We start from the raw sequence: 13813 nt of genomic DNA, 5'->3' as shown, positions 1-13813 counted from the left end.
TCAGGTACCAGGCAACTGCTGCTGTTGCAGATACTCTTGTCTCTTACTGGTCACAATCACAGACAACACTTTGCTCCAAACCTTCAGTCTTTCTCAGGGTGTCTCTGTATTCACTTAGCACACAATTTCACACCAGCCCTACCAGCATGGAAAATCTCCGAGGACTTCGCACATAGAATTTCCCTCTGGATAGAGGACTAAGCCTGGGTTTCGTGTTTCAGCACCAACGTAGGAGCCGCACGGCACGGCCCGTAATGAGAAAGCATACTGTACAATAATAGCATTTGGAGGAAGGCAAGCCGTATCAGGATTTCCCCTCGGATGCTACCTCTGTACACACATCAGCATCAACCAGATATCCTGTAACATTAGCTCCGCCCCTGACATACCTTCATCACTTAGGTCCCTGTTTGAACACTGGGTGTTGTATGAGAGACGTTTTTCCCCCCTGTGGAGCATAACATGTGCATCTACTCATGCCAAGAAGGCAGCCCCACAATAAGCCAAAGGAACAGCTGAACCAAATTCCAAGTTGGTGAACTAAAGAGCTTTCATTGGAGTCAATAACGGGAATGTGGGGGAGGGGATACTCACAGGAGCAGGGGTGATGCAAAATGACAAGGTCGGGCTGGAGAGATGGCTCAGAGGTTAAGAGCAGTGACTGCTCTTCCAGCGGTCCTGAGTTCAAATCCGAGCAACCACATGGCGGCTCACAACCATCTACAATTCAATCTGGTGCCCTCTTCTGGCCTGTAGGCAGAACACTGTGTGTGTAATAAATAAATAAATCTTAAAAAGAAAATGACAAGGTCACTGAGGATCCCACCCCCTATAGGTGAGGACCCACAGAAGCAAAGTCCCAGGGGATCTCTGACAGCTTGCAGGCAGCTTGACAGGTCTGAGAGCCTCCTGTCTGCAGCACCCCTCCCCTGGTTAGAGTCTCCCTCCCCAGGAGGTGTCCCCTGCTTCTGTAGCCCTGTGGCTAGGAGCAGTCAGTCCCTCGGAATCCAGCAAGTTTCAGCTTTCCCAAACATAGAGAGGCTTGCTTCCCCCAGAGTCTCATGAGCTTTTCTAGCTCCCTCCTGTAGGGAGTGCTTCGATTCAGAAGAAACTACCGTAGGAAGATTTCCCATTAAAGGAAGAATATCGACAAATTCTTAGAAATGGATAAAAATATGCCAGATTTCTTTTGTAAACATTGTTCAAGATGGACAACGAAAGGGGAAGCATCAGCTCAGGACCCCCAAGGCCACATTCTCAGCACAAAGGAGCTACATTTGCCCCAGAGGGACAGAGGCCAGGGAGTAAGAGACAAACACAGGACATGGGGTTCTAAGGAGGAGGGAAAGGAGATGGGGTAGGAGTATTTGTCCTGAGGAACAGAGGACTGCCTCTGGGTAGAGAGGAGACAGACATGGCGCCCAGGAAAATGGTGGTTTATAAAGGCTAAATGGGCCCCTCCTCCCCAGTGAGGATGAGGTGTTTAATTTCCATTGGACATGTTAATTAGGGGAGCCAAAGGGAACCTCTGATTGCTGGACTTCAATACTTTGATAGCTGGACCTGGGTAGTCAGCCCGAGGAGGAGGAAGCGGCCAAATAACGAATAGATCTTGACGGATAGCGTTACGAGCAGAATCTAATGGTTTTTAGCCAGACAGAGGGTATCGGAGAGAAGGGCAAGGTCTGCCAGAGCCGCGAGTGAGCATGCGCCATGGTTGCTGGAGCTGGCTTCAGTCCCTTCAGGAAGCTTCTGCAAGCTCACTCACTTGCAGAAGCAAAGCAGTGTGGACCCGCAAAGCAGGGTGTAGAATAGTGGTTTCCAGAGACGAGGGCGGGAGGGAGAGAGGAGGCGTAGGAAGGTTAGGTCATGCGTATCAAAATGCAGACAGATGGGGATGTTCTTGTGTTTTCCAGCACAGTGTGTAGCTTTAGATTGTTTGATATATAGTAGTTAAGAAGAGTCCAAAATTTCCACATGTGGAAATGTATGTGTTCAAAGAGACAGAAATGACAATTCCTCTGACTTTTGTTGTATGGACGTGCGGTATTATCATACCATACCCGTAAACACACACCGATATTATGACACTTAAAGATCAGAAAGATGAATTTAGGAACGCCATTATAGTCCTCATTAAGATAAACAGAATCATGTCGAGTCATCAGGTAGAGGTATGGTCTAGCAGCTTTAGCTACTGTTTTCTGTCAAGTCAACCATGTGATCAGACTGCTGTCTGAATGAACTGCATTTCCAGGCATTCATAAGTTTAGGTGATATTATGTAGATCCTAGAAGGAACACCAATCCAGGAAAACCAACAACAAGATGTTTAATCAAAGTGTTTGGGATGTTGGGGACAACAACTGTGTTTCTGAATCGACGGAGGACAGCTCAGTCAAGCAGCTGAGAGCAATAGTTCTAGTCCTTAGTTTTTTCTCAGGACTGTTTGGGGCAGGGTTCACGCTCAGTGTATTGCCTCCTCTGTATCCGAGGGTCGGACGGAAGTAGAGAACAGGAAAGGGCAATCGCTCGGGTAAATGATGTGGCCACAGGGCTCCTCTGCCATCCGTCCTGTCACCTGTGAAATAACTGGAGCAACACTCTGAATCTGAGTCTGTTTAACTGGGAAATAACTGTATTAGTCTTTGCCAGGCACACCCTTCAATAGACACAGTAGGCAGCTCAATTGTTTCGGCATTGCTGATTGTTTAATTTCGCCCTTCAGATGGAATCAAGAGCCACCTGGAGCGTCTAACTGTGCCTTCTCTATTGAGAGCAATGCACTTATTATTTTACATGTTACCTTCTTAACAACGTGGATGCTGGGGCTGCCTCTGACTCTTTTGCCTGTTATAGGGACCCTTTTCATCCTAGTGGGTTGCCTAGGCCAGTCTTGATATGAGGGTCTGTGCCTTATCTTGTCATAACTTCTTATGCTATAGTTGGTTGATATCCCTGGGAAGCCTGCTCTTTTCCAAAGGGAAACAGAGAAGGAGTGGATGTAGGAGAAAGGGGAGATGGTGGGGGAAGGACTGGGAGGACAGGAGGGAGGGGAATCTGCAGGTGAGATATAAAATAAGAAAGAATAACGCACACACACACACACACACCTGTCAGTTTGCCTCTTGTCACAGACCTTGTCAAGGCATAAATGTAGTTTTCGATATGACAGTTTACTTTTGGAATTTCAGTTGGTCTAGACAATAAGCATCGTGTTGTTAAGAAATAATTAGTAAACAGCTGCTACAATACACTTTTAGACCTGTAACAGTCTCCCCATCATCATCATGAATTCTGCGTTTTCTGTTGAGTACAAATTTGGAAACGGCACACCCGACTGACTTCCAGGCTGCCTGTTCTCTGCATGCTACAGGCAAGGATGTCCTACATTCTTCCAAAGGTTGGTAGTGGAGCTGCCACTAGGAATAATCTAGAAGCATCCCTGACTTTGACCTAAAACCCTGATATTGCAGGTGGATAACTTAAGAGATATTTAAATTTTGTCTGGGCGTCTGTTTCTATATTGTAAAGACTTTGCCATTTCTAAATTGGATTTTTTTTAAAGATCAGTTCAACTTTATTATTTTCTTCCTACTTCACAACAATGAAGAGGGTCAATAAGAGGTGTAAACACGAGAGAGCTAACGTCTGAGTTCTCTGTGCTTCCTGTCTGAGGGGATGGCTGAAAGGAGACAGTTAAGGTAATGGTGGGCCTATGGTGTCCCTGGAGAACCGAATGGACCTATCTGTGGAAAGCTTAGCATGAATGGGGATGTCCATACGAGCTATTGAGTTTGGGGGGGGGGTTGGTCATTACTGGATGGTCCCTAGGCTCATCTTAATATGTTGACATATACTATTGTCTACACTTCCTAAGTGAGAAGACAGTAACAAGCATGTAAGTTAACTGATTTGTCCCTGGCCACTTGCTTAGTAAGGAGTAGAGACAGACCTTAAAGTTATAATTTGGCTTTTATGTTCTTTTGATTTTTCAAGACATGGTTTCTCTGCATAGCTTTGGAGTCGGTCCAGGAACTCACTTTGTGGACATGGCTGACCTGGAATTCACAGAGATCTGCTTGCCTCTGCCTCCCGAGTGCTGGGATTAAAGGTGTGCCCACACCACCTTGTGGTTTTTATGTTTTTAATCACAACTGACATACATTTTCTAACAGTTTATTTTGAGCAGTCCTTCCTTGGGTACACCCCTGATGGATGTGGCAAGTCCTGAAGTCTCATTTCTTCTCTACTGGAAAGCATGTTTGAAATACCCAATTTTCCAAAATTTTGATTTATACTATTTTTGCCAGCTTTCATGTCTTTGAATAAGAATGCTTATAGGTTTTATAATGCATTGCATCTACATTATAAAATAATTTATATACATTATAAGACCTGTATCTGCTACAAACACAAAAGTCTCATATAGCATTATGTATAAAATGTATTTTATAATCTATTAAATTTTGTAAAGATTTTCAATGAAACTTTAAGAAACTTAGTTTCAATCGTGTTAGTACATGTGTGTTTTGTGTAGAGGTGTGTGCGCATGAACAGAAGTTCTCATGGAGGCAGACAACGGTGCAGGACCCTCTGAGCTGGAGTTAAAAGCAGTGGTGAGCTGACCGACGCAGGTGCTGGACTCCAGATTGAGTCCTCTGGGAGAAAGGTACAGACTCTTAACCTTTGAACTGTCTCTCCAGCCCTATATGATAAAGAAATAAAATTAATTACAAAACTATAATATGTCTCTGTTTCTAGGAGTACAGTGTTTTGGGGCCCAACACAAGATGTTTACTAATTTGTCTTCACAGTTCTAATCCTGGTAAGTTATTCAGCTTATATATATATATATATATATATATATATACATATATACATATGACATAGAAAAGTCTGAATTTTACAACTAAAGCTATATTAAATACATATTTGCAATACATAACATATATATTATATTAATGATAATGTTATATACTATACATTATATAAAATGCATTGTTACTATGATATATTATGTTAGTAGTTATTAATACATAATATATTATATATCATATGTGTGATATAGTATACAATTGTTTGTATATTTAGGTTACATAATATGCATGCATACTATACCTCAGCTGATAGGTTTACAAAAAGTAACTATTGGTTTAAGGAAGGCTGGAATTCTGTGGTTTATTTTCTTGTCTTCCAAAGTCTCATCAGCATCCTATGATTTCTAAACACAATTTAGTTTGTCCCCAGGTGAGAGAGACTAATTTGATGAGTCTAAACTTTGGGGACCTTATAAACACATGCACGGTTAAACCACAGGCAGCTCTCAGCATTCGCAAGGGTTGTTTTAAAGGAAGGCATCTCATATGGAAAAATTCTACATTTTTTCCCGCTTATTATACGAGAAGAAAAAGAACAAGGGTGAAGCATGTGTACGTTTGTTCTTATGTATGTGCATGTGTGCAGATGAATGCACACACACACGTATATGACAGAGAAGATTTAGCTATCAGTAGTCACTGTCAATTCTGGACACCGATCCTGACCGTGACGATTGTGTGATTCTCACCTGTCCACATAGCAAAATGCAATTTCCTGGAGGAGTGTCAAGTTTTCTTTGTGGCTTTTCAAAAACAATTATTTTATTTTTTAGAATTATATATGGATGCGTATCTGTGTGGATATAAGCATACGAGGCTAGGTGTTCTCAAGAGGCACCAGATCCCCTGGCACTGGATTTCTGTGTGGCTGTAAGCAGGCACCACAGCCACGCCGGGAACCAAATGCAGCTCCCGTGGGAGGGACGCACGATCCTTCAGTCGCTGAGACATTCCTCCATCCTCGGTGTCTTCCGCTGCAATCATTTTTGTGCTGTGTGGAGGAGAGGCACGCGCACCAGGTGCGTATGCGGAGGTTAGAGGAACAGATTATGGGATCCAGTTCTTCCTTTCTGACACGTGGGTCCCAGACGACTTAAGCCGTCGGGCTTTGGTGCAAGTATCTTAACCACTGAGCGGTCTCTCAGGCCCCGGAAGAGGGATGATGATTGTTGTTGTTATTGTCATATTCATTGTGTATGGGTGTTTTTGTCTGTATGCGCTTCTGTGCACACGTGGGTGGTGCCCACGAAGTAAGAAGGGGTATCAGGACCCCTAGAGTTGGAGTTACAGACAGCATGGGATGAGCCGCCATGTGGTGTTGGAAGTTAAACCCAGGTTCTCTTAAACACAGAGCCATCTCTCTTGTTCTCGCTTGTTCCTGGAGGAGTGTTTTCATGGAGAGCCGTGTGAAGCCACTGGATAGATTGAAAGTGGCTGGATGCACCCTATAGCACAAATATTTAAATAATACATAGTCATTTCACTGTAGTTACGTATCACAGACTTTGATGCGTTATTCAACTTCTGTTTGGGCATTGAAGGTTCAGAGATACGAAAGTCAGAGCGCCTGTGCCTGTGAATCTTCCAGTCTGTTTTCTAGTATCAGATTCAAGCTCCTGACTTTATAGTGATCTGTAGCCTCCAGGCGTTTGTGGTTTGTGGTTACTCAGGACTCTCAAGTTGGCTGGTTTGGGAGGTACCTCACGGCAGGTCTGGGAAATCGTTTCTCGGAAGGTTAAGGGAGGGGAGAAGACTGTCCCCCAGGACAGGCAGCATCTCCTGATGCAAAGCGCCGAAAGGCCGCCGCTGTTTGGCTTGCCCAAGTTCACACCCTGATGATGAAGGCATCTATCTTCTTGCAGCTACTGCCGATGCTGACATCGGTACTGGCCTCTTCCATTTCTCAATGTGGACTGAAGACGGGCGGCTCTCCAGGAATCCTTCAGGATTTAGCACAAGATCGGAACTCCTTGGGCATTCAGCTCTGTTGCCTGGGCCGTTAATGGGCTTTCTGCCTTTCTAGTGTGTGGGCAGTGTTGTTGGACTATTCAGTTTATACCCTGAAAGCCAATCCAGGAAGTCTCCCGACCGTGCTGGATAAGTATTCTACTGGTTCCGTTCTTTTGGAGAACCCCTGACTAATACAGAATTCGATGCAATGAATGTTTAACGATTGAGATGATAGTGTTCTGATACCAAGCAGAGGAATGCGTAGTGCAGGGAGACCCTGGCTTGCACGGTGTTTTCACACGGCCCATTTAAGCTGCAAACTTTCAGAGGTGTTATCTCAGTATGTCCAGATCTGAAGAACAGAACAATGGTGCAAACTACATGCCATCACCGCAATGGTACACAGAGCAGCTCTGATATTAAATTTAGGTTTTCTATCTTTTCATTTGGGAGAGGTAAACCATCGTGGTCATAGTCAACTATAGGAATAGGTCTTTGTTCCAACCTGGTGTAGTTTTCTCTCCCCTTTTCATGTTTTCCTTTCTTAGATGATGATACTCCTGCCCATTGTTCTTGCTCACGCCGGGGCATTCTGGATGCTGCTGCCCTTCATACAGAAGAGGTTTTTTTTTTTTTTTAACATTTGTAAGTCATCAGTTTTAAGAACTAAAACTTCATCAAGCATGTTCTCAGAAATAAGTGTTCTTTGTCCTTCACAGGACGGATGCCGCTTAACAGCCTGGGGTGCCACTCACCACCCTGGTGTAGCTTATCTCTGTGCCCAGCGTGATGTCTTTGTTGCCCAGCTGGCACTGTCTTCCATCTCCGGGAGCAGCATCTTCTTGTCCTGAGGAATGTGGTAATTGGAGGTTTTTTTGGTTGGAAGTGTAATTTTTAAAATTAAAGCGACATGTTCACATCTTTCCTCATGAGATTGAAAATAACAATTACTTTGAAAGATGTCTTGATTTTATTTTGGAGACTTTTTCTAAACAGGCTTTTCATGTTTTTAAGGGAATAAGAGATTTTTTTTTTACATATTTGAGTGGTTTTGACCCAGGGACACAGAGACAATTTTACAAAGATTTGCAAATTTAGGAATCAAAGAATGTCATAAAACTATGCAAGTTTAAAATACATTATTGAGTGCATCAGAGAGGGGGTTAAAACAAAATGGAGGGAGCTTTTCTATAGGTCTCTGATGCTATTTCTCTGATGGTATTTTTAGCTTGTGAGCAGGGGGCAGCCGGCTGGTTGCTAACTTAATAGACTCCAAAGGTTTTCAATCTCCTAGTGAAAGCGTGTTAGTTCCAACGCAAAGGTGAACGAGGCATGGCCGTTCATGTTGACAAAGCCAGCCTGAGATAGCATAATTAGCATCCGGACAGGCAATATCCCCTCTCCCCCACATCACTATAGTTCTCCTTAGTCAGCTGAGTTTTAATCCTGGATAATTGTACTGTAGCAGTCTCTGAAGACGGCTTCTTCAAGCTGGGAGTTCTTGTTCACAGTGCCCCCTGTTGACCAAGCATCACAATTTGTGCATGTGATGGGGGCACATGTTATTTATTAAATATAAGATTCCTCTAGCTAGGAAGCTCGTTCCTATGTTATGGAGTAGAGGAGGCTGAGTGGATGGCAGGGGAGCAGTCTTCAGGAGAGAGGAATAGCTGACAAAGACATTAAGAAAAAACAAACAAAACAAAACAAAACAAAACAAAAACCAAAACTCCTCCCGGATTATAACGAAACCACCAGTATCATGATCCCTAGCTGACTTTTTTCTTATTCCTCTGTGTCTGGCATAGCATTTACATCACGTCCAGTATATAATAGGATTACTAGACCTGAAATTAAAATAATCAGGAACATTGTTTGGCCTGATGGAGTGAAGGTAACAGATGAAGGAAACATGTACTTTAAACAACCACAGTTTACCTATTTCTTTTTATGACCCTAGATTGTATGTTTCTGCTATATTTACAGCTTACTCTAGGAGCTGTTTGTACGTTTAAATGTTAGAAACATGAATGGGACCCTGGAAGGAGTCACTGTGTGATTGAATTGTTTTATTAGTAAAATACAAATACAGCTCAATTAATATTTTAATCCTTGATTATTGTACTATATGACGTTTTAGACACTAACTAAATAAGAAAAAATCAGTACTCAAGGTACAAAACATAATGAATGCTGTTGCTGCAGAGTGATGTCCTTGGCGTAAATTGTATAAGAAGAGTTAGGCCAAATCTTAGGGTGTCTTAGCTAGAGCAAAGGGAGCTAAAGTTGAGTTTAAATACTAAATGTTTTGTTTTTTATACACATTAGAATAATGAGAAAAAGTGTGTATACACATACATTTGTATAAAGACAGTGACAGCACTTGAGAGTTTCAGGCATGAGAACTGGTATTGAATAAGGTACAGGTTTAGAGTAACAAAAAATGACTAAATGAAAGAATATTTAATATTTTCCTTTGTAACTTCACTACAACCAAAATTTGTATCATTTATCACTGAGAAACATACCAGGTGAGATATTGTATTTCATAAACAATTAAAAAACTTTTTTATTATGAAAGTATTTAGGTCATAAGAGTGAGAGGAATGTTTACTTCATCGGGGCACTCAATTATGAAGGGAGTTGAAACGACTTTTAAGGCAACACAACCGCACCCATCCATTTGAGTCTGCTAATGACTGCTTTCATTTAAGAGACAGAGGAGAGTAATGGGTAATTATGAAAGAGACTGTGGGAACTAGAAAGCCAAAAATTTCAGAAAAATAAATGTTTGTGTTGAGGTTTATAAGAAAGACAATGATTTTAACATCAGCCTATTTCTGGCTGGTAAAAACTTTGCGTCATTTGCAAACTTAAGTATCACCCGTAATCTTCTTATCCATTGCTAATGTAAATGGAACACTTTATTGTACACTATACTTGCATATAAGTCACAAACAATCGTTAATAATATCACTGGCATTATTAATTATGAAGGCAGGCATTCTTTTGAAATATTTACATGTATTCAGGAGCTGAATTTCACAGTCTTACCATATGATATAAACTTTAGTTGCCTTTGTTCCCCACAAGGGTACTGAGTCAGACAGAAAGTCACATAGGCAGTAGGTGAAGGAATTAGTACTGGAACCAGGCCTACTAGAGAGATATATTGTGAGCTTTGTTTATTTTTTCCCTATTTTCTAGATTTCATGGCTGTGCAAACACACTGTCAGCTGCAGTAAATCAGAGGACTTGCTAGGGAAGACCTTGAGACAGCACGCATTTCATGCATCCTGCATCAGTCAGAGTGCTGTCCACGGCCTCCTGGAGTATTTTCTCTTAGTGTCATGGGGCTTTAGAGCGCTTAGAGAACTTGCTTCAGTAACTCTTAACTTCACTGGGGGAAGTGAGGTTTCTTCCGGTATTGACGGCTGAGATGTTAGAGCACATGATAAAGACAGGACGAAAGCTTCGCAACTGGATTGAGAACGATAGCATCTCCCCTCCTTTTTTCCATTCTTTATCCACCAGACAGCAGCCTACGTGTCTTTTGGATGTGTACTGACAAATACTACAGGGTGTAGGGAGAGATCTCATGTAACCACCCGAAGCACTAGTTACTAATGTCTTTGGATGCTGGAAACTAAACACGAGGCCTCGTGTACTCTGCTGCAGGCTACAGCTGCAGACAGGGTTTATTATTTAAATCAGTGTGTTGATTATTTTTCTTTACATTTCTGACGGCAAAAGAATAGTCTGGAGTGGTTGGTAGAATCAATGCTTTCTTGAAGAACTACTTGGGAAAAATCAAGACATGTCTATCTTTAGAGAATTGTAATACAATTTTCATTTGCACCCTAACCCTATGTTCTTAGAAGTGGTTTTCTTTTATCATGGTTACAAGTAATAAAAAAAGTGCTAAAAATGTTGTTCAATGAAAACAGAGGCCAAAGGAAAACAGGGACACCTACCCTATTATCAGACAAACTATACTTTAAATACAAGACTTTCAAAAATGCAAAAGGGATATCTACATGCTGATAAAAGGTTAAATCTTCAAGAAAATTTAACAATAGTAAACATTTATACAAATAGCAATCCATGCAAACACATAAACAAAACTGAGAGCATTAGAAAAAACTTCAGTTGTAGAGTTTAACACACAACCATCAACAACAGATAAAATTTCAGATAGAGGATAAATAAGGAAACATGGCATAGAATTCCATGGCAGATAAACAAAACACTCAACTCAATAAAAATACCATATACCTCTTCTCAAGGGCACAAGGTACATTCTTCAGGATAGATGATGTGTTCAGATGAAGTTTGAGCAGACCAACATTACCCTGAGGGCAAAGGTATCAAAGAGGGAAAAGAAACTACAGAACAGTATCTCATATAAACATTGATTTTAAAAAAGAAAAAGGAAAATACTAGCAAAGTAAGTTAATCAGCATAATAAGAGTGTCACAGTACATGCACGAGTAAAATTTGTTCCTGGGATATGAAAGCAATTCACTCTTTGAAAACCATCCAATATAATACAACACATTGAAAGAATAAAGGGGAGAAATACCTATTTATTACAGTTTATCCAAAAAATTACTTGGCAAATTCAGTACCCTTTTATCTTAAAAAATACTATAAATACAGTGAACCTGGGGCTCTCTGTCTGCCTCAGTGTGTGTTAGTACTGCAGGCGGACACCACAAGCGCCCACACACATAAGAGGTGTGATGGCTGTTATTGGTTGTCAACTTGACTACATATGATGGTTAATTTTGAGGGTCAAGTTGATTATATTAACAAATATGTAGGCCTTAGTGAAGCATGATTTTGGGCACGTCTGTGAGGGCAGTTCTACAGGAGTTCAGCTAAGAATGTAAGATTCATCCTCAGTGTGGGTGGCACCATCCCATGGGCTGGAGTCCATGAGTTAAAAAGAGAACGAGGAGAAAGCCACTGACCTGCCTGTTATTCCAAGGTAGTTTTTAAGGCACTTAAGTGAGGTTATTTCCCTGATTTCTTTCCCAGTGTGTTTTTTTTTACTAATATGTAATACTACCAGCCTTTCTTTGGCCATTTCTCTGAAAGCGTTTAAGAGTTTTCTGGCAGAGTCTTTAGGGTCCCTTACATAGAATGATATCTGTAAATAAGGGCACATTTTCCTACTTTTATCTGTTTTATTTCTTGTCTTATCCCTTCAAGATTTCATAGCTTATAATGGAAGAATGGTAAAAGTAGATAATCTTGTTCTTAATTATATTGGAAACACTTTGAGTTTTCCTTATTTCAAATGATGTTGACTTGTAAGACCGTTATCATATACAGCCTTTATTGTATTTAGATACGCTCATTCTATTCCCAGTTTCTTTAGGAATTTTATTGTAAAGGGGTTTTATCATGAATTGTGTCCCAAAGCTTTATCTGCATCTATTGTAACAATCATGCTAGTTCTGTCTTTGAGTCAATTTATATGAGTTGGTTGTTGGTTGGGTGAGATATTCTGTAGATATCTGTTAGGTCCATTTGGTTTATAATGTCTGTTAGCACCAGTATTTCCCTGTTTAGTTTTTGTCTAGATGACCTGTCCACTGGACAAAGTTGGGTCTCCCACTATCGGTGTTTAAGGGTCAATGTATGAGGGTCAATATGTGATTTAGGCTGTAGTAGTGTATCTTTTACAAACTTGGCTTCCCTTGTGTTGGGGCACAGATGTTAAAAATTGAAATGTCATCTTGGTGGATTTTCCTTTGATGGGTGTCCAGTTCCCTTCTACATTCATTTTGATGAGTTTTGGTTTGAAGTCTGTTTTGCTGGGTATTAAAATGGCTACACCAGCTTCCTTCTTAGCTCCATGTGCTTGGAGTATCTTTTCCCAACCCTTTACCCTGAAGTAATATCTATATTGATGTCGAGGGTTTTCTTTCACTGTCCCTTTTTAGCCTTTTGGCTCTATTTTCAAGGCTAACACATACTTTCACTGCCTCTGGTTCTAGGGCTAAAGTGTGTTTCTTTGTCTCTGGTTTCAGAGTCAGGGTGCATTACTTAGGTTCTGGGTTCAGGACTAAAGTGTTTCTTTCACTGACTTGGGTTTCAGATCCAGGGTGTGTTTCTTTCCACTGGCTCTGGATTTAGGGTCAGGGTGTTAGATTTCCTGTTCAGAGATTGGTTGGTTTCATGTTCTGTCGGTCAGGGGCAGAGTTGTCTGTGGTTCCATGGCCAAAGTGTTTCTTTGACTCTGGTTTCAGGGTCAGGGTGTATTTCTTGGGTTTTGGGTTCAGGGCTAAAGTGTTTCTTTCACTATCTCTGGTTTTATGGACAGGATGATTTTCTTTCACTACGTCTGGTTTCATGGCCAGAGTAGATTCTTTTGGCTGGCCTATTTACCCTACAATCACATCTATTCTGCTAGGTTGTATCTTTCCATTTGGAATTGAGACACTAATATTGAGAGATGTGACCAGTGATTGTTGATGCCTATTACTTGTTTTTGTTGGTTGTGTTATTGTGTGTCTATGAGTGTGTGTGTGTGTGTGTGTGTGTGTGTGTGTGTGTGTGAGAGAGAGAGAGAGAGAGAGAGAGAGAGAGAGAGAGAGAGAGAGAGAGAGAGAGAGAGAGAGAGATCCTTTCTTTTGGTTTTCTTGATGTGAGATTATTATTTCATGTGCTTTCATGGGTGTAGTTTACTTTGTTAGCTTGGAGTTTTCCTTCTAGAATCTTCTGTAGGTCTGGGTTTGTAGAAAGATATTACTTAAATTTGACTTTGTCATGGATTATCTTATTTTCTCCATCTAGAGTCTGCATTTATAAGTCAGGTGTAATTTTATTACTCTGTCTTCATATATTGCCTGGCCTTTTTCCATTGCAGTTTTTAATATTCTTCATTCCTTTTTTGTTTTTGTTCTTACATTTAGTGTTATAATTATTATGTGCCAGGGGACTTTCTTTTCTGGTTCAATGTATTTGATGTTCTGT

The 13813-nt window shown here is 41.1% G+C and overlaps 1 long non-coding RNA gene across 1 annotated transcript; it reads left to right on the top strand.

Annotated features, from left to right (window-relative positions):
• The first annotated feature begins 4409 nt into the window (after positions 1 to 4409).
• LOC121143160 lies at positions 4410 to 13335 on the top strand. The gene is made up of 4 exons (XR_005880289.1): positions 4410 to 4671; positions 4764 to 4827; positions 5653 to 5898; positions 6742 to 13335. It is a non-coding gene; the product is annotated as an uncharacterized LOC121143160 (long non-coding RNA).
• Positions 13336 to 13813: the final 478 nt, after the last annotated feature.

This window comes from Mesocricetus auratus, unplaced genomic scaffold, assembly GCF_017639785.1.
Source record: "Mesocricetus auratus isolate SY011 unplaced genomic scaffold, BCM_Maur_2.0 Super-Scaffold_100011, whole genome shotgun sequence".
Classification (NCBI taxonomy): Eukaryota; Metazoa; Chordata; class Mammalia; order Rodentia; family Cricetidae; genus Mesocricetus; species Mesocricetus auratus.
This window is presented reverse-complemented; position numbering and strand designations above follow the sequence as displayed.